At 37.8% G+C, this 20,967-nt stretch overlaps 1 non-coding gene across 1 annotated transcript; it reads right to left on the reverse strand.

Annotated features, from left to right (window-relative positions):
* Positions 1 to 20,304: 20,304 nt before the first annotated feature.
* On the reverse strand, positions 20,305 to 20,411 carry LOC141675894 (small nucleolar RNA R71). Its single transcript, XR_012556521.1, has one exon. It is a non-coding gene; the product is annotated as a small nucleolar RNA R71 (small nucleolar RNA).
* Positions 20,412 to 20,967: the final 556 nt, after the last annotated feature.

The following is a 20,967-nucleotide window of genomic DNA, read 5'->3' on the forward strand; positions in this document are numbered from 1 at the left end:
GACGTTGGTGTTCTGCTTTAACTCGCTGGCATGTGTAGCATTTACTCACCCATTCTGCTATCTCCTTCTTCATATTCGGCCACCAAAAGTTTTCCTTCAAATCGCGATACATTTTCGTGCTTCCTGGATGAATGGAATACTTCGAATTGTGCGCATCTCGCATAATTTCTTCTTTTAATTCTGCCACGTTAGGGATCCAGATTCTTGACGCAAAACGTAAAATTCCTTCATTATCTTTCTGAGTCGTAATCTCTTCTCCTGTTAAGTTGTCGTCTTGACTCATCACTTCTTCTTGACAACGGCGAATCTTTTCCAGCAATTCTGGTTGGAAAGTCATAGCGTAGATAGTTTCTGCAGATTCATTAGGAATACGAATTTCGATTTCCAATTTGTCGAATTCCCTGGCCAATTCTTCGCATGAAGTCAACCGATTCAATCTTTCTTTTCTGCTTAGCGCATCTGCTACAACATTTGCTTTTCCTGGATGATAACTGATTGTAACATCGTAATCTTTAATCAATTCTAGCCATCGACGTTGTCGCATGTTTAGTTCCTTTTGCGTGAAGATATACTTCAGACTTTTATGATCCGTGTAGATTTCACATTTTTCACCGTACAGATAATGTCTCCAAAGCTTCAATGCAAAAACAATTGCTGCCAATTCCAGATCATGCGTAGGATATTTCTGTTCATGAGGTTTAAGTTGTCTCGACGCATATGCAATGACGTTACCATGTTGCATCAACACACATCCTAAACCACGATATGAAGCGTCACTGTAGATAACAAAATTTCCTTGCTCGTCTGGCAATACTAATACTGGTGCCGTCACCAACCGATTCTTCAACTCTTGAAAACTTTCTTCACACTTACTATTCCATTCGAACTTTTCACTTTGTCGAGTTAACTTGGTCAGCGGTGTAGCTATCTTCGTAAAATCTTTGACAAATCTTCGATAATATCCTGCCAAACCTAAGAAACTTCGAACCTCTGTCGGCGTCTTTGGTCTTTCCCAATTCAACACAGCTTCAATCTTTGCTGGATCAACTTGAATGCCTTCTCTGCTAATGATGTGTCCTAGAAACTGCACTTCTTTCAACCAAAATTCGCATTTGGAAAATTTTGCATAAAGCTGCTCCTTTTGTAATATCTCCAATGTCGTTTTTAGATGCGCTGCATGCTCTTCTTCCGTCTTTGAATAGATCAAGATGTCATCAATAAATATAATGATAAACTTATCCAAATACTTCTTGAATATTCGATTCATCAAATCCATAAATGCTGCAGGTGCATTCGTCAATCCAAAAGCCATTACAAGAAATTCATAGTGTCCGTACCTTGTTCTAAACGCTGTCTTTGGAATATCTTCGGCCTTGATCTTTAACTGATGATAGCCTGATCGTAAGTCGATTTTCGAAAACCATGCTGCTCCTTTTAGTTGATCAAATAAATCATCAATGCGAGGTAAAGGATATTTATTCTTGATAGTTAACTTGTTCAGCTCACGATAATCAATACACAGTCGCATACTACCATCCTTCTTTTTCACGAACAATACTGGCGCACCCCATGGGGATACACTTGGCCTTATAATTCCTTTGTCAAGAAGTTCTTGCAACTGCTTTGCTAATTCCCTCATTTCAACAGGTGCCATTCGATATGGAGCTTTCGAACTTGGTTCTGTCCCTGGCGTCAAGTCAATAGTGAATTCGATTTCTCGATCTGGTGGAAGTCCTGGTAATTCGTCTGGAAAAACATCAAGAAATTCACAAACTACAGGAATATCTTCAATCTTCAAATTTCCCTTTTCAACATCCCGTACATAGGCTAAATAAGCTTGACATCCTTGACGTAGCAATCTTCTCATCTGCATTATTGATAGGAATTTCTGCTTTTGCTTCTCACCTTTAAATATTACCGTTTCATTTTCTTCAGTTTGCAATTTCACTCTCTTATTCGCACAGTCAATTTGAGCATTATTACTAGACAGCCAATCCATTCCTAAAATAATATCAAACTCCCCTAACCTAAAAGGTATCAAATCAACTGAAAAATGACATCTCCCTATCTTAATATCACAGCTCGGACATACTCGATCTACTGCAACCTGATCATTATTTGCTAATTTTATGACTAACACTTCATCCAACCACTGAATCTCACAATCTATCTTAGAGATAAAGGCTTCAGAAATAAAGGATCTAGTAGCTCCTGAATCAATCAATACTAAAGCATTTACGGAATTTACAGGGAGTGTACCTGCAACCACATTCGGACTCTGTACCGCTTCCTTCATTGACATGTTGAAAGTTCTTGCTCTGGGCTGATTTTGCTGTGGTAGTGGAGGTGGAGGTAATGCTAAAATTCTTGGAATACTGGCAGCCATTGCAATTCCTCTGCAGTCTTTGGCGATATGTCCTTTTCTCCCACATTGGAAACAAGTAACTTCTGCCTTTCCCATTGGACATTCTCCAGAATAGTGTCCCCTTTGCTTGCACTTGAAACACGTAACATTTAGCTTGTTGCAAACTCCTGTATGCTTTCTACCACACGTTCTACAATCAGGTATAAGCGGTCAGATAAGTCTCTGCTGAATTGGGGCTGGAAGTCGATTTCCCATCCTCTGATTGTTCTGCTCTGGCCTTTTGAAATTTACTTTTCCCCGAGCTTGAAATCCCGGCCTTTTGTTGAAACGATTCTGAAAATTTCCTGGTCCTTTCTCTTTCTGAGCTGCTTCACTTTTTCCTTCAATAATCATAGCCTTCTGAACAACAGCCATATAAGTTGTCAATTCAAACACAGCTACCCTGCTACGAATCCATGGTTTCAGTCCTTGCTGAAATCTCTTGGCCCGCTTCTCGTCCGTATCCACCTGCTCTGGAACAAACCTTGCCAATTCAGTAAACTTGGTCTCATAATCCGCAACCGATAAGTTGTCTTGTTTCAGCTCCAGGAACTTGATCTCCATCTGATTCTTCATAAAACGAGGAAAATATTTCTCCAAGAAAAGATCAGTGAATCTGTTCCAGGTCACCACACCTTCTTCCAAAGCTTTCTTTGATTCCCACCAGTAATTAGCTTCACCTTTTAGAAAATAGCTAGCGAAATCTGTCTTCTGCTCTTCCTCAACCTTTACCAACGAAAAAGCCTTTTCCATCTCTTTCAGCCAAGCTCTCGCTTTTGTAGGATCTGTGGAACCCATAAATTCCGGTGGCTTCACCGACTGAAATTGCTTGAAAGTAGTCGTAGGTGCTGCTGGTGGTATTTGATGTCCTGGATGAGCGGCTTGCTGTAACATCTGTTGCTGGAACTGCTGTTGCTGCTGCTGCATTTGTTGTTGCATCATCAACATCTGCTGTTGCATGAGATTAAACATCTGATCCATCTGTTTATTATTGTTTTGTCCCTCGGTGTTTCCATTCGATGAGTCGGGCTGCGCTTTTCTCTTAGGTGCCATTTTTCTGGTAAATAAATAATGGATCTTATTTAATAACAGTATATTAAACATATATTAAAACAGTCGATTTGAGAAAATAAAATAACTTATTAAATAACTGAATAGATAAAACAGTATGATATGTTTAATTTTTTTTTTTTTTTTTTACAACCTGATCGTGAATAAAACTACATTTGTAAATATGCAATGGTACTGAAATAAATGTAAATGCTTAAATGACTGGAAATAAAATAAAGAAAACGTGCAAAAGATTATCTCATATATATATATATATATAGGTAGAACACCAGCTACAGGTGTCAGTGCTTGATACAAAAACCTATGATATAACAGTCGTACTGCTACTACTATCAGTCAGAGTCAGTAGCTACACTCATACAAACTAGTCATACAATACTATGCTGCCTCTATCTACAAAATATACATAATACAACACTCATTGATCTACTGGTCTCAAAATCCTGGTGGTACGTGGCTCAACTCCTCCTGCACTGCCTCTAGCACTGCCTCGGTAAGTCCCAATGCTCTGCGATATGCTGTCTCCGCACTAAGATCCTGCTGTCTCAAATCAGTAAGCTGCTGCGAACTAACCCGGTGAATATGATGTATTTTCTCTCTCAGTATATAATCCGGTCGTAATGCTCTGACAGGACCATCCGTCTGTGTCTCATACAATCCAAGGATCTCTCTACACTGGTTCTGCCATCTAATCCTCTCCTCCCTCTCTGCCTGAAAGCGCTGGTAAGTCATGGTATAATGCTCATGAAGATCAGTGCTGGAACCTCGAGAAGGTAATGGTCCATCTACCACGATCTCATCTATAAACTCCGGCTGAGGAAACTGATAAACTCCTGGAACAGGTGCATAAATGGCTAATGGGGCAGGAAATAAGACAGGCTGCTCCATAGGCGCATACACTGGCGGCTCTGCCTCTGGCTCCATATGTGGCAGCTCTGGAATCTCGACTGGTGGCATAGGAATCTGAGGCTCTAAATCCTCCCACTGCGGAAGATCAACCATATCAGGAATATCAAACATCGGAAACTCTAATGGTGGAATATCTGGTATTTCTGGCTCAACGTATGGAAAATAATCTGCAAAACCTGGTACCTCCGGGGGAAGTGGTATCTCTGGTGCTGGCTCAGGTGGCAATGGAGGTAAGATCTGCTCTGACACTGGGGCTACTACCTGTGCATCCACTGGATCTGTCTCGGTCCTCTCCGTAGATGATGATAAAGAAGCCATCTAATATACATAAAAAAAATAATAACACAAAAACAATCAAATCACAATTCTATAACTCATAACTTCTAATCACATAGACTAACAGTCCTAACACTCTTACTCTCATCCTATCTTATTTTCCTATCTTATCTTAACCCTAACATTCTTGTTTTCCAAGGTCAATCCTAAGCTCTGATGCCAACTATAACACCCTCCAAATCCGGGGTATAGATTTGGGGCATTATTAACAATAATTACCAACTATACCTGCACAAGCGGAATATAAATACAATAATTACCCCGAACTATCACTACTCAGGATCTTTTAAGGGTTGAGTTTGAAAACAAGAATCATGCACTACACTTTATTACAAACCCAACTAAATAAAACTTGTCTCAAGAACTCCCTTTGTTACAAAACTTTATTCTATCTATAGTTTCACTACACAATCTTTTATTCAAACTACACAAAACTTTTATTCAACCCAACATTACTACTTATCCTGCTACACCTGATCTGGCACTTCAAAACTCTCTTCGGGAATAGGAAGGAACACTCTTGGTATAAGAGGGTCCCGCTGCTTGACTCGCTTCTTGACTATGCGGGTCCTGATGGGTTTCATTATCTACCTTAACTGTAAAACAATAGGAGTGACAATAAAAGAAATGAGCCAAAATTGCTCAACAAGCCTGCAACAATATATATATATTATAAAGAGAGAGAAATAAATGAACCAATAAGCTGCTGGTTTGAACAACCATCTGTATCTGTATATGATAATAATTTGCCAATACTGGCGAGTGCCAAATGAACAAGACTGGAACAAGAACCAACATATGCACTATAACCTGCTGATCAGTCAGAATATAGTGCGGATCTATACCCAACTGCATAGACCCAACCAACATTAGGAGTACTCAGGCAACTATGGCCTATTAAATAATGGTCTGGGTAAAACCCAGTCCGTAGAGTAACCATCCAGTCCAAGGCTTAGCCTCCGGAATAATCGGAATGCTATTGATATATCCCAACACCAGGATATACCAGACTATATGTAACAAGGGTAAAGGAATTGAAATATGAACAGGGAATTCAATAAATTGGGTAAATCAAGAATTGAAATAAAATGGAACAAGTGATAATAAATGGGTAACAGTGTATATGAACAATGATTATCAAAGAGAATTGATACGATAGAAAGGAAATATAAATCACTATTCTGAATTTAGAATAGGGGAAAAACTTGCCTTGTGCGTACTTAACCTGGTTTAACTTACTGCCTTCTGACCCTAGCTTGCTCTGCCTTGCTAACACTGAACAAATCATGGAAAGATAGGTGTTTAGATAATTTACTACATACGTGTATCTTGAATTGATATCACGCAACCTTATCAGTCTACCCATGCGTTTCTATCTGACTCGCATATATATATACATACATTTATACAGCACATCTATTCACATAATCACATAAAGCACGTAGCACGTAAAGCATATAATTAATTTCTAGATTTATAATTATTTTTAGAATCAATTCTAGGCTTATACTTGCATTACTAGTCATATCTGATTTTATTATAATTTTTCGGGATTTATTCAACTCAGTTATACCCCTATTAGGGCCTACGAACTATTAATTATCACAAGATCACTCTCTTTCGGGAGAATTTATGACTCACAATTATTTTTATTGGATTCGTCTCATTTTTCTGAGTCTAGGGGTCTTCGTTTTGCTCAAATCGGACTAACGGTTGAATTATTATGAATTAAACAAGATTTAATTAATTAATAATCAATTATAAATAATTAATTATAATTGAATAATCTTTAATTATACTTTTAAATAATTATTTAATAATTATTTTATTTTTAAATAATTAATCCCTAATTATTAGGATTAATTACAATTTACTACACTAATTTACTAATTATTAACGCTTACCCGATCAGATCGATTATTTACAAATAATCAATCGATACAATTAACTGATACGTTATTTATCGAATAACTAATAATTACTCGAATTATAAATCACTTAACAATTAATCACTCGTATAACTACGAGCTACGCACTATTCTCGGATACTACCGAACTAATATATTATTATTTAAACTTATACGATTCGTTAATCAATTAGTTATCGATATTTAATTATACGATACAAGTAATTACCGCAATATTATTCGAATAACTATTGCTCGAATAATAACTCTAATTATCGAATCACTACTCGTAATATTAACTAATTACCAAATTATTAATCAGTTTAATCCTTATTTATTAATTAATTACCTAATTATTAATTAATTACCTAATTATTAATTAATTAGATAACTAATAAATAATTAGATAAATAATTAAATAATTAAATAATTAAATTAGAATTTATAAATTAATAAAATAATTTAGAAATTAATAATACTATTTTTCAGAATTTAAAACTAATTTTTAATTAATTATTAGAATTTTTAAAACTGATTTTCTGATTTTAGAAAATATAATAAATAATTAATATATCAGAAACACAACACAGGTTTTCAGATTAGGGTTTTTAGGATCAAACCCGGGTCGAAACCGGGTTGCAAACCGGGTCGAACCCGGGTCGCGAAGAACACACCCCAGCAACCTAGAATCCGAGGCCGGCGACGTTTCCCGGCGAAAATCCGGCGAGACAAAAACAACGTCCAAACACCACGGTTCCAAGCTGGTTTTGCTTCGTTCTTCACCGAAAACACCACAGGGACGTCCTCCTCTTTCCTTCGTCCTTCCTCCCCGTCGAACCAGACCGGCGAACACGAACAGCGGCGGCGTCGCCGCTTCTCCGACAACCAAGAAACGGACACCAACAGGCACGAAACCGGTGCCGTTCGACTCGCAAAACAACGATCTAACTGCTCGTAATCATCAAAACATCCAACAACAACTCAATCACAAAACCCGAATTCAAGAACTAAACCCGAAAATTACGAAATTAAAAACAAGAAATCAAACAACAAAAATGATTACATAATTGAAAACTACGAATCACAGGCTTCAAAACGAGTACTCACACGTTCGATTTGGATGCCGGAATCACGATCAAAATTGACTTTGATTCTCCTGCCCTGTTCTTCACTCAAACCCTAACCCCTTTTCTTTTTATTTTTTTTTTCTGATTTTTAATAGTAATTAACTGAATAATTAATTATAAATCTGGTTTTTATATTTATGAAAATAATACCCCTAAATAAAATTAAGGGTCTAATTACACTCCTAATAAAAATATTTGGCCCCAATTTTTATAATTTTTGGGTATTAATATTGAATTTTTAAATATCCAATAAATACAAAATAAATGCTAAAAACTCCCAAAAATTATGAATATTACAAAAATGCAAAGAAAAATGATATATGATAATTTCATGATCATATAAAAATAAAAATGTGATTTTTGTGGGGTTTTTGGTACCCGAAGGGTCCGGAAAAAGTCGTTTTTCGCGAAAAAGGTCAATTGGTAAAACGTCTAGGGGTTCAGAATAGCGATACGGTATAGGGCATTTTTGGCAAAATAGGGCCAATGATTTTGTTTGAAATACGGGCTTTTAAAACATAGTTTTGAGCTGTACAGGTTTTGATATAATATATATATAACTGACGATAGAACGCTCAATAAATATCCAAAACACGTTTGGATCAAAACAACCAAACATAACACATAGCAGTTAGGGTTCAACGACTTAACACATTTAATCACATAATAATACACATAATTTATTATTATTATAATATAATACAAGCGTAATTCCTCGGTCGTTACACACATCCTAATCCTTTAAACAATGCGTCACTGTATATCACAAACTCTCCCTTTCTATCGGGAAGAGCGAGCACTGGTGCCGACACCAGCCTCCTTTTCAGTTCCTGAAAGCTTTCCTCATATTTCTCTGTCCATACAAACTTTTCTGTCTTTCGGGTAAGTCTAGTCAGTGGACCGGCTATCTTAGCAAAGTCTTGCACGAATCTTCGGTAATATCCAGCTAAACCCACAAAGCTTCTAACCTCTGTTGGGGTAGTTGGTCTTTCCTAGTTGGACACCACCTCTATCTTGGCGGGGTCAACTAAAACTCTTTTGCTACTCACCACATGTCCTAAGAACTGAACTTCCCTTAACCAAAACTCGCATTTCGAGAACTTGGCATATAATTTCTCATTCCTCAAGATTTCTAAGACTATCCTCAAATATTCTGCATGTTCTTGCTCTATCTTTGAGTATATTAGAATATCATCTATAAAAACTATCACACATATATCTAGGTACTTTTTGAACACTCTGTTCATCAAATCCATAAAGGTTGCGGGTGCATTGGTTAGCCCAAATGACATGACTAAGAACTCATAGTTTCCGTACATAGTACGAAAAGCATTCTTCGGTATATCCTCAGGTTTGATTTTCAACTAGTGATACCCTATCCTCAAATCTATTTTGGAAAAATGCACAGCTCCCTTGAGTTGCTCGAATAGGTCATCAATCCTAGGGAGAGGGTACCTATTCTTAATAGTCAGCTTATTCAATTCTCGATAGTCTATGCATAATCTCATACTGTCGTTCATTTTCTTTACGAACAGTACTGGCGCTCCCCATGGCGACACACCGGGTCTTATCATCCCATTATCTAATAACTCTTGCAGTTGAGAAGCTAGTTCCTTCATCTCAACTGGGGCTAGCCTATAGGGGCCTTGGATACTGGTGTCATTCCCGGTGCTAATTCTATAGCGAATTCTATTTCTCTGTCGGGTGGCAACCCTGGTAAGTTCTCTGGAAATACATCCTCGAATTCATTTACTATGGGTATGTCCTGTATGTTAGGAACTTCCTTCTTCGTATCCATCACATAAGCTAAATAGGCCTCATTTCCTTTCTTTAACAACCTTTTTGCCTGTAGCATGGTCAGAAATTTTTGGGTCTATCGTTGCCCTCTAAACACTACTTCTTTTCCATTTTGCACTCTTATCTTTACCCTCTTCCGTTCACAATCTATTTGTGCTCCATTACTGGATAACCAATCCATTCCTAAAATTACATCAAATTCTCCTAATGCAAATGGGATTAGGTCAACTTCGAAGACTCTTCCTTCTAATTTCAACTTCCATTTAGGGTGTACTTGATTTACATGAATTATTTCTTTGTTTGCTATTTCCACTTGTAATACCTCACATAAGGGTACGGCGCTAAGTTTTAACCTTTTAGCAAAATCTTGAGATATAAATGACTTGGTTGCTCCAGAATCAAATAGGACATTTGCATGTTCGGAATTTAACAGAAGGGTACCTGCTATCACGTCAGTGTTTCGGACAGCATCCTGAACGGTCATGTTGAAGGTCCTAGCAGCTGGGGGTCGGTTGGATGCAGCTCTTCTCATTCCTGAGGCTGGGGGTCTCAATGTCGGGCAATCCTTCCCCATGTGCCCTACTTTTCCATATTGGAAACATGTCATGATGGGTTGGTTGTAGTTGTTGGTAAGGTGTCCGGTCTGACCATACTTATAGCATTTCAAAGGGGCTCTCGCCTAGCTGCACACTCCAAGGTGTCTCCTCCTACAGGTTTGACACTCCGGTATTGGGGTATGGGGTTGGCTATGAAACGTTGCCCTAGATTGTCCGCCGCCCTGGCCAACACTCTCACTTGGGGCCTTTCTGAATCCGGGGCCTCTCGCAGGTTGGGACACCACTCCCCTGATGAACCTGCTCGGAAGGCTCCTGTTCCCGGTTCCTACTCCTCCTCCTCCGCCTTGGCTTCCTATCTTCCTCTTCCTATTTTCCTTTTCCTTCACACTCTGCTCACTTCCAGCTTCAACAATCGAGGCTTTCTGCACTAAGGTGGCATAATCTATCAGCTCTAGTACTGCCACTCGGTGTTGGGATCCACTGTTTCAGACCAAGCTAAAACCTTCTCGCTTTCTTTTCTTTGGTGTTCACGAACTCAGGCACAAATCGTGATAGCCAAGTAAACTTGGCCTCATACTCTGCCACAGTCATCCTATCCTATTTCAACTCCAGAAACTTAATCTCCATCTGGGTTTCCATAAACCTAGGGAAATACTTGTCTAAGAACAGTCGGATAAACCTATCCCATGGAATCACAATATAAGTCTCTAGGTTTTGTTTGGACTCCCACCAGTGATTAGCTTCTCCTTTCAGCATGTAAGAAGCAAAAATGATCTTGTGTCGTTCTTCCACACCTAGTATTTTGAAGGACTTTTCTATCTCTTTGAGCCAGGCCCGTGCTTCAACGAGGTCGGCAGATCCTAGAAACTCTGGGGGTTTGAGAGATTTGAACGCTCTGAAGGCAATGGCTGCAGTCTGTTGGGCAGCATGCGGTTGTGGTGGAATGGGCTGTTGGTTCAGATTTGCTCTTAAAAGTTCCATAAACTCATTCATGGGGTTCCCTCCCTGATGGTTATCCTCAGCCTCTTCTTCTACATATTCTTCCTCATCATATTCATTATAGTCTAGGTCCTCTTCACTTTCTTCATTTACTACAGGGTCAGGTTCATTCCGTTGTTGGGTAACAGATTCTGCGGGCTGTGCCCTGGTTCCTCTTCTACGGGGTGGTAGAATTCTGGTAATGTGAATTTTTCAATATAGTTACAATTATTTTACAATTGGATTAATTTATTCATATGTAAGCATGTCATCTATTATCTAGCATGTTTTTATCAAGTGTAATATTATGAAAATCAATTTCTTAATAACTACTAGATATATACCATAGGGTCTCCCAATTATATCTTGGGGACAAAACAACTAACCGAGTTCATATATGGCTTGATTATACTACATCATTACTTGTCCTGACTACTGAAATGCAAATACATAAGTTGTGTACCCTGAAGGGCTAGGAACGCTATCTACTACTAGCTATCCTATCAAAATTGGTGACAAGTCACCCAGCCTTCTTCAAGGTCCATAAATAGTCACTAGTCACTGTCACTGCGCGTGAGGTCACGTACCCTCCTCATTGCTCCTGCCAACATCAGCTCTGCATCAACTACCGGGATGTATCCTCCAACCGCCATCATCCTCATCTGAACCCGGGTACGGAGCTCGATCCCATCAATCTCTCTGCGGGCTATGGCTGGGGAAGCAGCTCTGAAGTCCCCTGGGTATCCTAGTCTGATGGTTCTTTCAGCTGTCAGTGCCTGACGTAACTCCACAATGCGGGCAGATGCTGTAGTGATCTCACCGTTAAGCTGAGCCACCATCCAGTCATGTACAGCTACATGCATGGTCGTCGGGGGTGGTAGAGGTGAGTCTGGGTCGCTAGAGGATATGTCATAAGCCTCGTAGATCTGTGCATCCATCCCATCCTCCTCATCATCATCAGTATATGGCAAAGGGCTTTGCATCCTTGGGTGTGGTGTAGGAGAGCGAATAGTCGGGAGAGGGTACATCTCTACATCCCTCCAGCCTAAGTCATCTCCCCGAGGCATCTCAACGTCATCAACTATGGGGACAGGAAGGTCAGTCTCCTCAGTAGGGTCATCGTCTGAGTCATCAATGGGTGGGTCCTCCAGCTCAGGAGTAGAGTCACGCTCAGGGATTATAGCATCATCAATAGGGTCAACCTCCCTCATAGGCTCCACTGGTACCTGACATAATAGGCAAGGTGTTACTAACTTAGAGTCAGAATTCCTTTGAGGGTTAAACTGTCAAGACTACCAGTGTAGCCCGACGACGAACTCGACTTGAGCCTTAATTGATTATTTTATTATTCTTATGTCTACCTATTTTTCATCCTATCATTTCCAAGATTTGATAACCTAAGGCTCTGATAACATTTCTGTGGCGCCCCAAAATCCGGGGTCAGGGATCTCGGAGGTCACGCCATCTCAATCACTATAAACCACATACCTCACATCACAATATATATATACTCACACTTTAAGACCCCACACTTATCACACACACACTTACAGGTTATTGTCTTGGAAACAAACCATTCATTACTAGAGTAGATCAACCACAAAGTGATAATTATTACAACCCAAAAGTAATTAAGTCTTACCGGGGAATAACCTTTAAGTAAGGCTAGTCCGTCGGCCAAATATATGTTTCTTATTTATTACCTTACATAAGTCATACTTATAAATAAGCTGAACTAAAAACAACTGAAAACCAATCCAGCTTATTCGGACTACCTGTGGTACAGCACCAAACAACCTACGGAATAGCTGGCCATTTCCTACCCGTTTCCTGGCTGTGGTTCTCATGGTAGGCATCTTGATTCATTGTTGTGTTATGTCAATTTAAGAAAATAAGTGTGAGCTATAATGCCCAGCATAAAAATGTATAGTAAGAAAATGACTGTATGATAACTCACGTAAAACATCATATATGATCATTATGTTTTATTCGAAAATAGTTTTCCTTGGTGATACACACCTTCTTATGAAAACAATTCTTTAGTGGATTTTATTATCCTGCGAATACCTTAATAGTAAACCCAGCACCTAGGCTTGGGTTACGGTATTGCATCACAATTCCAATTGGAAGAATAAGACATTCACCAGAGCCACCGTATACGATGATCAGTCGTACTGCGGAAATAGTAACCTTTTCTACTTGTAGATGGACGATTCCCTTTTATTATTGGTTATCACCCTGGCCGCATTTGGGCCTTTTCTGTGTTCGTCCCTCTCAGGTATACACTTCGTGTCTATCCCTCTCAAGACACGGTTTTGCGTCCATCCCTCTCAGGTATGCGTACTCCACATGTTCATCAGTATATAAGATACCTTATAATGTGGTAGTAAATTGGTAGTCTCCCCAGTCCACGAAGTACTGGAGTCTACCCCTCCTTGTCCTTAAATTATTTGAATGATTTTCCGAAAATCAGAAAGTATTTTGAATCAGGCTCTATGATTTTTAAATCATAATTAAACTATTAAATAACTAATGCTTAATAATCAAATATTAATCGTTGAATAATTAAACCTCGAATAATTATACTTTTAAACGAATATTTGAAATAATATTCCTCAACTAATTTATGTTAAAGTAATTTAATAATCTTTAATATTTAATCGAGTCTGAAATAAATATTCACTGGACAATACTCCTCCCATAATAAATGAATAGTAAATATATATTTATTATTCGAATGATAAAGTATAGTTGAGGGAATATGATCTTTAGAAATCGTTTTAAAAAATGTTCGAGGTGTTTAGTATTTTGTAAGTGGACGTTGAGTCCTTTTAAACAGTACTACTATGGACTTTTAATCATCCTATAATATCACCGAGATGATCACCGGGTTTTTATCTTAAAATCCCGACCGACTCACGGTCTTATACTTATATGTCACGCTTAAAGCGGAATTAAACATTCTACGATACTTACTTATCGTACAACATCGCTATATTATGCGAAAAGTTCAATTACTACGTATCATGGCAAGCATGGTATTATGCAATGATAATAAAACAATCCTTTCACAACACAACAGTAAATGGAGTTGGGTTCATAAACTTTCCTGGATATCTCGAGTAGGAGGATGCTCTAGGTTCCGCTCGGAAATCTATAATCATTAACACAATTCGTTTCGTTAGGTCCTGTTCTAATTTTCGGTTACCCGCACACATGCACTAATTATTATGCACCCTCTCAACTTATATTACCCTTATTATTCCTTTATGTCCTTATTCACATCATGGTCGTTTCCTTTTTCAAAGTATCTTAAGTTCATTTTCATTTTCATCGTCGGCTCTGTTTATGGATTTTACGGTTTCTAATCGCGCGGTCTCGGCTCCGATATTTTTATAAAATTTAAAAATCATTGTTTTCACCTAAAATTTTTTTTGTAAGTTAGGAAACTCAATTTAATACTCTGTAAAAGTTTCATGATTTATGAACATTTTTGAGTCGATCCTTTATATCTTCAAAGTTCGTAATTCGTAGCAGTTTTTGTCGCGTAAATCACTTTTAGTAAAACGGCCATAACTTTTAATCCGTAAATCGGAATTAAGCGATTCAAGCGCCTAAACGATACTTATAACATTTTCTATCATAATCAAGGTTAATTTTTTAAGAATCTACAGTTTTACATCTTCGGGACTTTCTGCAGAAACTTAAAGTTATGTTTTGTTCGTTTTAACGAGATTACGATTACGATCGGAGTTTCGTTTATGCCTTAAATCTTTATACTGCCACCAACAATCAACATATCATCATCACCACACTAACTCCTCTCAATAACATCATGTTCTTGAAGCATCAACAATCAACCTTAAATCTACTTAGCTAAACATCAAGATTACAACAATACTCCCACCAAAACTAGGTTTACAACTATATACTAAAAGGATCTTGAACTTAAATCTCAAATATGGTAGGGTCAAAGATTTATACCTTTCTTGAGAGATTGGATGTATTCTTGATGATGGTGAAGTCTTTGGAGTGCTTAGTATAGTTTTTGGAACCTAAAACAACCACTAAAATCAAGAAACCAAAGAAGAGTTACTATTTACACTATTCATTATCAACTTTCTTAATTTTATTTCACCCATAAAACCTTGATAAAAAGAGCTGAAAGATTTATCTTACCTTAGTTTGGTTGTTAGGAAGCTTGATAATTAATGGGAGGATTTATCCATGGCTAGAGATTGAAGTTTTGATTTTGATTTCTTGGTTGAAGATGAAAAAGCCGAATGGAATGGTTGGGAGAGAAAGAGAGAGTTTTTGGTGATGCTTCCTTGGTTGCTTCTTGGAAATGAGGCTTGTGATATCTTTTTATTTGATTGTTATTCCTTAGTATCTATCCTAGGATTTGATCTTTATTTCCAATCTTGGAGACAAATCTAGCTAGCGTTGGTAGATTACAAGTTAAGCCACTTGTTTAGCTCTTTAGCTTACTATTTGATAGCCTTGGTTGATTATCCTACACCTTAGCTCACTATTTGATAAAGTAACCATGGTTACTTTTCTACCATGGTTAGTTAGTGCGTTACGTTTATTTAATCGTTTACGCGTTCGCTCGGTCGCTTAAACGTTTTCGTAATACTTCCTCGTAAATGGTTCGTGACGTAATTCCTCTCGTATTTATTCCTACGGGTTTTAAATTCGTAATTATATTGTGATTCTCGTAATCCTCGATGATTCGTAAATATGGTCATTTTTCAAAGTTCGTTTTCTTCGAAAACTAATAGCGTTTACATGCACTCATTTGGTACGTATAATCATAATATCAACTCTGAAACTCATTTTCTCATGCACTACATAGTGTGGGCTAAAAAGTTTTCCCCGTCCGTCAGGGTTACTATTCATTAAACGTTTTAAAAGGTCTAAAAAAATCGAGTTATTACATATAGTTTGCATATTCATGATAGTTTTAATTCATATAGTTGCATATTTTGCCATGTAGTTTTTTTTTATTATTTTTAGTAGTTTTATGATATTTTGTTCATGTAGTTTCATGTATTTGCATTATAACATGATCCCGTAGGTAATTTTCCAATTGATTTGTGATATTGATGCTAGTGTAGTGATGTCGTGTTTGGTGATATTGAGTTTTTTTAGATTGATTTGCATGCTAGAGACACTTGTATTTCACTAAGTCTTATAGGTTGCTAGAGTGCTAGATCATAGTCATGATTTGTTGGATTTTCGAGGTTTAACCGCTTATTTATATTTGGAATTTAGGGTATTCTATTTATAATAAAAGACATGGATATTTAAAAATTGGAAAAATGGGATTTCAGTGCTAGTTATGTGGTTAGGTGTCAAATGGCTAGTAGCCGGCTCATATTTATATGAGTAGTCTAGGGTTGAATGAGATGGAGCGAAACGCACTAGTTCAGAAATTTGTGAAAAAAAAAGAAAAAAGGAAAAGAATAAAAAGAAAGGAAGAAAAAGAAGAAAAAGAAAAAAAAGGAATAAGAGTTATGTATAACTGATCACGAGTGGGCTCTTTAGTACTCGGGTTATTAAGTTCTTAGGGGACTTTGTGCCTAGTGACCTAAGGCTTTTATAGTCTGGGATTTGCTAACCTAACGCTCGCTACATGGGTACTATTGTGTAAGTCTTTTGTGGACCTCGCTCATTGCATGATCAAATAAGCATACTTGTGTTGTGTTATTGTGAATAAAAGCATGAATACTCTGATATAAGAATTGAAGTGTTATAAGTTATTTTGAGTCTAGCTTTTATTCTATGTATAAACTTGTGATTGTTTTGATAAGTAGTGAGTCATGATTGCCGATCTAGTAGCAATAGTATATCTGTAAGCATCTGCACACACGCACGTCTTTGGTTTATAGGTTGATTTGAGAGTTTTGATTGATCTTTATGCGAATAATTGCATTTGCTGAGGTGTTACTTATTAGTTGGTTTAGTTATTCTATGGGGATCATTTCATTCATATTAGTTACATTCATGCATTTTTATTTCTTGTTCTTTGAGTCTGTTTATGCTTGAGGACAAGCATCGATTCAAGTTTGGGGGTATGTTGAGTGGCATTTATGACACTTTATAATGCTCTAATAAGCTTTGGATTGGTGCACTTGTACTCAAGTTGTTAAGTGTTTTAACATGTTTTCTAGTGTTTTTGCATTTCTGGCATTATCTAGGTAATCAGGTGAATTAGCATTGTTTTGGTGCTAATATAGTGTTTAGGTGGTGTTGGAATAAAAGCTAAGGTTAAGATTAATAAGACTATTGAATGAAATATTTAATGAAGTTAGAATCCCATGTTTGTCATAATTATTAATTCAAGCAATCTTATTCTCGTAGTTATCATTATTAGTTTAATTCTTAGTTATAATCAACCTCAATTAGTTATCGTCTTAGCATTGAATAATAACCATACATTGTTGCTTAAATGCGTGAATTAATTAGTTAACCAATGCAGTCTATGTGGGAACGAACTAGAAAAGATTCTATATTACTTGCAAACTTATACACTTGCGTGTAATTTAGCGCGTGTTTAGCGACTAACACTGGCTTTGTGTTCCCTTCAAGCTGGGGTTTCCCCTGCTATTATAGTGCACTTATCATGGTATTATGATAAACAAAAGACCAGAATGGGCTATATAGACTATATAGACTACGTCTATAGGGGAAATACATATAATTATTATCGTCTATATCAGACCTTTAAAGGATGAGAGCAGAATAGTACCATAGGATAATAGAGAAAAGCATATTTATTAAACTTCGAAGTTCCAAAGTGAATCTGACTCTTGCAACAGAGGGCTGCGACTCTTGCAACATAAGGTTGGGCATATTTATCATTTTTCCATCTAACTAAAAACTACACTTTAACCTTTTGATGGAAACTTTTCATTGCTGAATTAGGGGTCAGAATATAAGAGAAACGGGCCCTTTAAGACCACTTATTTTTAGTGAAAAATGATCGTACCAAGCAATGTAGAAAAATTAAGATGTTCAGTATCCATCCATAACGTTATTACGATCCTCATTACGAGTTATTTTTATTTGAGAATTGATAAGTCGTTCTTCCGTCGTGATCTACTGATAAGTGGCATTTTATACCATTTAGAACGTCTTAAAATAGCTTAAATTGGTGTCTTGAAATCAAGTATTTTGTGTATTTCATGCGTTTTTCTAGTGTTTGTGCGTTTCAGGGTAATAGTTGCATTTCGGGGGAGTAATCATCAATAATAAGTCTTGGCATGTGTCTAGCATTGCGAGAGGGAAGAGAGGAGCAGATTACAGCGAAGAAACGGAGCAAAAATCAGACATTTTCCAGTAGGGGTCTGAGCACCCGCTCAGCTAAGCTAAGCGGCCGCGCGGGAAGTTGAGCGCCCGCTCAGCTATGCTGAGCGGCCGCGCAGGGTCGAGAAATTAGATTATTTATTTTAGACTTCTAATTCTGTTTGGCTTACAACTTCTGTGTAATCTGAGTTTTATGGGACTTCTATATAAGTAGATTTCAGAGACGTTTCACGGGTGTTGAATCGTTGTATTAATCGAGGAGCGAAGGAGATAAGGAAGAAGACCGTTTTAGCACACCGCAACGAAGAGGAAGCATATTTTCTTGTGATTCTTTATTTCATTGTAACGTTGGATGCTAGTTTTCTTTGCTTTGAACCTATTTACTCTTGTGACGTACTCTGGTTTAATATAATTAGTTTAGTTATTATTCTTTTGTGTTTATTTATCATGTTTTCATATGAACCCATGATGACGATAAGTGCTATCATGGGCTAATCGTGATCATGGGTTCGTAACGGATTTACTATAGAATTCTTTAGTTAGTTGTTTAATACCTTAGTGTGTGATGATTGTATGATATCTAGTATTGGTTGTGCGTATTCGTCTTATGTGCGTCGCGAACATATAAGATAGGGTGTTAATCTCTTGTGAAGCGACGGTGGATCTCCAGATTTAGAACTTGCCATGCTAGCATAGGTTCATGTATGATGTTGCATTATTAGTGGGTAACTCCAACCATTTTATTCGCCCTGTGTAATCAAAAGGAATAACTAGTGCTTAAATCATTATGTTGTCAATTTGTGTAGACATATAGGGAATCAACATAATTGATGCCTATTCAACTTCTATCTTAATTGTGGATGTTTGGTAGAATGGTATTAGTACAATGAAAGTTGGCTTTTATCAGTATCATGTTATTCGATTAATATCATCGATGTTGCATGCTAAGGGTAATAACAATGACTATTGAAGGAAGTAGTAATGAAGTTGTGATCTCATGAGTGTTTTAATATTGTTAATTCGAAGTGTTAATTAAGTGGTTAATTTTAGTAGTTAATTGTAGTTAATAATTAGTTAACAAATCTAAGTGTTATTGTCTTAACATTGAGAAGTAATCATACATTGGTGAGTGAGTTTAATTGAACATAATTAGTCTGAGTCTCTATGGGAACGAACTAGAAAGTATTCTATATTACTTGCGAACGCGTATACTTGCGTGTATTATTAGCGCGTGTTTTCGCCCTAACAAGTTTTTGGCGCCGCTGCCGGGGACTCGGCGTATTTGTTTAGTTTATGTACTTATCATCATTGGTCGTTAGGACTCAGTGATTAAGACGTGTTACTTATTGTTTCCTGTTGTGTTTCAGGTACTTTAGCGAGCGTTTATGCAAACTCGTTCTCGTACTCGTAAGAGGACTTTAGATACAGCTGAGGAGACAGACGAAGTTCTTGATATTCCGGAGAAGATAGATTTTGAAGATTCGGATTCTGGAAGTGAGTAGAAAGAACCAGTAATCATGGGTGATCGTATTGTTCCGGCCGATCCAGCTGTTATGGACTTTTCTCGGCCTAAAATTGATGACATTCAGTCAAGCATTCTTCATCCGGCTATTCAAGCTAACACCTTTGAAATCAAGCCGGGCACTATTCAGATGGTGCAGAATTCTGTTTCTTTTGGAGGTGCTGCGACTGAACACCCCAACACGCACATAAGGAATTTTGTCGAGATCTGCAGTACTTTCAAATATAATGGCGTGACTGATGAGGCTATCAAGCTGAGGCTTTTCCCATTCTCACTGAGGGATAAAGCTAAGGACTGGTTACATTCTGAACCAGCTGGGTCCATCACTACTTAGAAAGATCATGCGCAAAAGTTTCTGGTGAAGTTTTATCCAATGGCAAAGACTGCTGCTATGAGGAGTGCTCTTACTCAGTTTGCGCAGCAACCTACAGAATCTATGTGCGAAGCTTGGGAACGCTACAAGGAAATGTTGAGAAAGTGTCCATATCATGGAATGCCCGATTGGATGGTGATCACTGGTTTCTATAATGGTTTGGGGGCCCAATCTCGGCCCATGCTCGATGCAGCAGCTGAAGGCGCCTTGTGGGCCAAAAGCTATACTGAGGCTTATAATCTTATTGAGACGCAAATGAGCATCAAAACCCAACTCAAAGGATGATGCCTGGGAAGGTAGCAGGTATTCTGGAAGTCGATGCAGCCACCGCTATTGTAGTGCAGCTCCAAGCGCTGTCTATGAAGGTCGATTCTCTAGCTACCTATGGAGTCAATCAAATAGTTATGGTCTGTGAGCTTTGTACAGGTTCTCATGCTACGGATCAGGGTTCTCTTGTCAACGAATCTGTTCAGTATGTGAATAATTATCAGCAACAACAGCAGCCTGTGCCAACTACTTATCATCCTAACAACAGAAATCATCCAAATTTCAGCTGGGGTAATAATCAGAATGCTATTCAGCCACCATATCAGCAAGGTGTGAGTAAACAGTTCAACCCACCTGGATTCCAGCAACCGCAGCAGTATGCTCAAAGGCAATCATATCCTCAACAGAGAA

This window comes from Apium graveolens, chromosome 7 (assembly GCF_009905375.1).
Source record: "Apium graveolens cultivar Ventura chromosome 7, ASM990537v1, whole genome shotgun sequence".
NCBI lineage: Eukaryota > Viridiplantae > Streptophyta > Magnoliopsida > Apiales > Apiaceae > Apium > Apium graveolens.